The sequence below is a fragment of the Palaemon carinicauda genome, chromosome 13, assembly GCF_036898095.1.
Source record: "Palaemon carinicauda isolate YSFRI2023 chromosome 13, ASM3689809v2, whole genome shotgun sequence".
Taxonomy (NCBI): Eukaryota; Metazoa; Arthropoda; class Malacostraca; order Decapoda; family Palaemonidae; genus Palaemon; species Palaemon carinicauda.
Window position 1 is genome coordinate 59,475,945 of NC_090737.1, and position 6,015 is coordinate 59,481,959.

The window sequence follows — 6,015 nt, forward strand, 5'->3', positions numbered from 1 at the left end:
CTAAAGCACTTTAATTGCTCAGTGGCTACTTTCCTCTTGGTAAGGGTAGAAGATACCCTTTAGCTATGGTAAGCAGCTGTTCTAGGAGAAAGACACTCCAAAATCAATCCATTGTTCTCCAATCTTGGGTAGTGCCATAACCACTGTACCATGGTCTTTCACTATCTTGGGTTAGAGATCTTTTGCCTGTAGGTATGTTCGGGCACACTATCCTATTTTGTTTCTCTTCCTCTTGGTATTTTGAAGTTTTTATTGTTTATATACGAAAGATTTATTTTGATGTTGTTATTGTTCTTAAAATGCTCCTGTAGTTTATTTCCATATTTCCTTTCCTCACTGGGCTATTTTCCCTGTTGGAGCCCATGGGATTATAGCATCCTGCTTTTCCAACTACGGTTGTAGCTTAGCAAGTAATGATGATAATGATAATAACAATAATATATATATATATATATATATATATATATATATATATATATATATATATATAAATATATATATATATATATGGGTATGTGTATATATACACACACACACACTCATATATATATATATATATATATATATATATATATATATATATATATATATATATATATATATATATATACATACATACATATATATATAGATGCTTAAAATCATCCATAAATTATATATATATATATATATATATATATATATATATATATATATATATATATATATATATATATATATATATATATATATATATATATATATATAAAGAAGCTTAAAATCAACCTTGAATTATAAAATTCCAAAAATGTCAAATCAACCAAAAGTTGTTAGTGCGAGAGATAGACACCATGTTATACGTCTGGACTGATGCCACGGGTATATTCATGAGATGTGTCACAGTAAGAGAGAGGACAGCGAAGCGCCTTGTATATTAGCGGGACATGCAACTTTGTGCATTATAAACTTAATGCTACATGACAGGATAACACGGTTGCTCATGCAACATGCACGGGGAGACTGGCAAGGCGAAGCAAGGATGCTGTGATTATGATAAACCTTTTTCAACTAATTATGTTAATCTGATGATATTGCGTTGATAATTTTTAATTGATTTCTCCACGATGTTTATTAATGATTAAAAGATGTTATGATAGAATTTTTCAACCAATTATGTTAATCTGATAATATTGCGTTGATAATTTTAAATTGATTTCTCCCCGATGTTTATTAATGATTAAAAGATGTTATTATGACAGAATTTTTCAACCAATTATGTTAATCTGATAATATTGCGTTGATAATTTTAAATTGATTTCTTCCGATGTTTATCAATGATTAAAAAATGTTATGATAAAACTTTTTCAACCAATTATGTTAATCTGATTAGATTGCGTTGATGATTTTAAATTGATTTCTCCCCGATGTTTATCAAAGATTAAAATATTTTATTATGACAAAATTTGTCAACCAATTATTTTAATCTGATGAATATTGCGTCGATGATTTTAAATTAATTTCTCCCCGATGTTTATTAATGATTAAAAGATTTTATTATGACAAAATTTGTCAACCAATTATGTTAATCTTATGAATATTGCGTCGATGATTTTTTATTGATTTCTCCGCGATGTTTATCAATGATTAAAAGATGTTATTATGACAATATTTGTCAACCAATTATGTTAATCTGATGAAAATTGCGTTGATAATTTTAAATTGATATCTCCCCGATGTTTATCATAAAGATGTTATTATGACAGAATTTTTCAATCAGTTATGTTAATCTGATAATATTGCGTTGATAATTCTAAATTGATTTCTCCCCGATGTTTATCAATGATTAAAAGATGTTATTATGACAATATTTGTCAACCAATTATGTTAATCTGATGAAAATTGCGTTGATAATTTTAAATTGATATCTCCCCGATGTTTATCATAAAGATGTTATTATGACAGAATTTTTCAATCAGTTATGTTAATCTGATAATATTGCGTTGATAATTCTAAATTGATTTCTCCCCGATGTTTATCAATGATTAAAAGATGTTATTATGACAATATTTGTCAACCAATTATGTTAATCTGATGAAAATTGCGTTGATAATTTTAAATTGATATCTCCCCGATGTTTATCATAAAGATGTTATTATGACAGAATTTTTCAATCAGTTATGTTAATCTGATAATATTGCGTTGATAATTCTAAATTGATTTCTCCCCGATGTTTATCAATAATTAAAAGATGTTATTATGACAATATTTGTCAACCAATTATGTTAATCTGATGAATATTGCGTTGATAATTTTAAATTGATTTCTCCCCGATGTTTATTAATGATTAAAAGATGTTATTATGACAGAATTTTTCAACCAATTATGTTAATCTGATAATATTGCGTTGATAATTTTAAATTGATATCTCCCCGATGTTTATCAATGATTAAAAGATTTTATTATGACAAAATTTGTCAACCAATTATGTTAATCTGATGAAAATTGCGTTGATAATTTTAAATTGATTTCTCCCGATGTTTATTAATGATTAAAAGATGTTATCATGACAAAATTTGTCAACCAATTATGTTAATCTGGTAATATTGCGTTGATAATTTTTAATTGATTTCTCCCCGATGTTTATCAATGATTAAAAATGTTGTTATGACAAAATTTGTCAACCAATTATGTTAATCGGATGAATATTGCGTCGATGATTTTAAATTAATTGCTTCCAGATGTTTATTAAAGGTTGAAAGATGTTATGATTATGACCAAGATCGACATATAGACTTTGATTATGACAAATATTTGTTCAACCAATTAATTTCATGAATCTTGTATTGATAATTTTAATTAATTGCTTTCCGATTTTATGAACGATTAAAAAGACTAAATTATGTTAGTCTGATGATTTCTGTATGGATAATTTTAAATTAATTGTTTTCCTTTTTATAAACGTTTAAGATATGTGATTATGACAACATTTTTCAACCAATTATATTAATCTGATAATATTGCCAAGATGATTTTAGATTAATTGCTTTCCGAGTTTTATTAACGATTAAAAGATGCCGTCATCATGGCAACCTTTTTTTTCAACCAATTAATCTCATGAATCTCGTATAGATAATTTTAAATTAATTGCTTTTCGATTTTTATGAACGATTTAAAGATACAGTGATTATGATCAACATATTTTAACAAATTAAATTATGTTAGTCAGATAATTATTGTATGGATAATTTTAAATTATTTCTTTTCCTTTTTTATAAACTTTTAAAAGAGGTGATTATGACATAATTTTTCAACCAATTATATTAATCTGATAATATTGCGAAGATTATTTTTAATTAATTGCTTTCCGAGTTTTATTAACGATTAAAAGGTGCTGTGATTAAGACAATATTTCAATCAATTATGTTAATCTGATAATATTGCGAAGATGATTTTAAATTAATTGCTTTCCGAGTTTTATTAACGATTAAAAGGTACTGTGATTATGACATAAGTTTTCAACCAATTATGTTAATCTGATAATATTGCGAAGATGATTTTGAATTAATTTTTTCCCGATATTTATGAACGATTATGAGTTAATGGGTTTCTTTGATTCAAACCTCAAGTTAATGTCAAACAAATAGGTTTGACATGCAGGTGTCGAGTGTTGCCTGTAAATTTGGTATGAGGAGACACTGGAATGTAATTTTCTATTAATTGTTCTTCTGTCTAGAGAAATCATCATGGCATTTTGTGTTCTTTCGCTGTAAAAATACGACTCTAAATCTTTTAGAATTTTCCTGGATTTGCTGGAATTCATATTGTAGAAATAAAAATTTTACCTATTTTAGAAATGAAAATTTTGCCTATAAAAATGAACATTTTGCCTATTTTAGAAATCAAAATTTTGCCTATTTTAGAAATAAAAAATTTGCCTATTTTAGAAATGAAAATTTTGCCTATTTTAGAAATCAAGATTTTACCTATTTTAGAAATAAAAATTTTGCTTATTTTAGAAATAAAAATTTTGCCTATTTTAGAAAAAATTTTGCCCATTTTAGAAATCAAAATTTTGCCTATTTTAGAAATCAAAATTTTACCTATTTTAGAAATCAAAATTTTGCGTATTTTAGAAATCGAAATTTTACCTATTTTAGTAATCAAGATTTTTTCTAATTTAAAAATCAAGCAAATAGGTTTGACATGCAGGTGACGAGTTATTATTATTATTATTATTACTATCCAAGCTACAACCCTAATTGGAAAAGCAAGATGCTATAAGCCCCGGGGCTCCAATAGGGAAAAATAGCCCAGTGAGGAAAGGGAATAAGGAAATAAATAAATGAAGAGAACAAATCAACAATACTTTTGGTATGAGGAGACTCGAATATATTTTTCTTTAATTGTCCTGTCCAGAGGAAGACCATGGCGTTCCGTATTCTTTCACTTATGAAAATACTACTATAAATCTTTTCTAATTTTCTGGGTTTTATTGGAATTTGTATTATGGAAATGAAATATTTCAATTCCTCAAAATTTACATCGCTTGTTCCTATATTCCTATCAACGACATTCCTAGTCTCGTATCCGTTCTTCATTTAATTATTTTTTGTTTATCTCTCTCTCTCTCTCTCTCTCTCTCTCTCTCTCTCTCTCTCTCTCTCTCAGGGGGTAGCCCTCCATATTTCAGCTCCTCAAAAAGCACATCCGTTATTCTTATATTCCTATCAACGACATTTCTAGTCTCCTGTCCGTTCTTCATTTCCTTATCCTTTGTTTAGGGATCTCTCTCTCTCTCTCTCTCTCTCTCTCTCTCTCTCTCAGGGGGTAGCCCTCCATATTTCAGCTCCTCAAAAAGGACATTCCTTATTCTTATATTCCTATCAACGACATTCCTAGTCATCTGTCCGTTCTTCATTTCCTTATTCTTTGTTTAGGGACCTCTCTCTCTCTCTCTCTCTCTCTCTCTCTCTCTCTCTCTCTCTCTCTCTCTCTCTCTCTCTCTCTCTCTCAGGGGGTAGCCCTCCATATTTCAGCTCCTCAAATTTACATCGCTTATTCCTATCAACGACATTTCTAGTCTCCTGTCCGTTCTTCATTTCCTTATTCTTTGTTTAGGGATTTTTTTTCTCTCTCTCTCTCTCTCTCTCTCTCTCTCTCTCTCTCTCTCTCTCTCTCTCTCTCTCTCTCTCTCTCTCTCTCTCTCTCTCTCTCATTTTATCGACTCTACTAGGCGGTCTCTATAGAGCAAAAGAGCGGTAGAAAGAAATAACTAAAAAAAAAAGTGGAAAAAAATAAATTCCCATCTGCCTTCAACCACCAACACAATACTCTTTTTGTTTACGAGAAAATGGTATTACCTTTTCAGGCTCAGTAGCAAAAAAAAATGGAGAGGCTCATGTCTTCAAAAAAAGAGCTAATTTATCTCTCTCTCTCTCTCTCTCTCTCTCTCTCATCTCTCTCTCTCTCTCTCTCTCTCTCTCTCTCTCTCTCATTTGCGCTGGTCTAATACACATACACAAAAGCAGTTTTTCCCCCCTACTGGTCCACTTTTATTTGGCGTTCAAATTTCCGGGATTCAGATCAAGGAAGAGGAAAGAAAAAATAGTATTTATGAAGGAATGAGACATTAAAAAAACTAAATGGGATTGAATGCGTCTGTTTGTTTCAAGTTTCGTTGTAGTATTCATAAAACGTGCTGTAGTTGAGTGGTTCCTTGGACTGGCGTTGAGTTAATACTCGTATTGAAATGGATGTGTTGTTGATGTTTGATAGCTACGTAGAAAGACTCACAGTTATATAATTACCTCCGCCAACGAAGTTGGAAGGTTATGTTTTCGCCCCTGTGTGTGTTTTTGTTTGTTTGTGAACAGCTTCCTGGCCCCAATTTTAATAGTAGAGTAATGAAACTAGCAGGGATTAAATTTTATATAAAAAACTGGATATTATTAAATTTTGGAATGTCATAGGTTAAAGGTCAAGGTCACGATCAAGCAAAATATCCAATTCACGTATTTATCCATAGGTTTGGACATT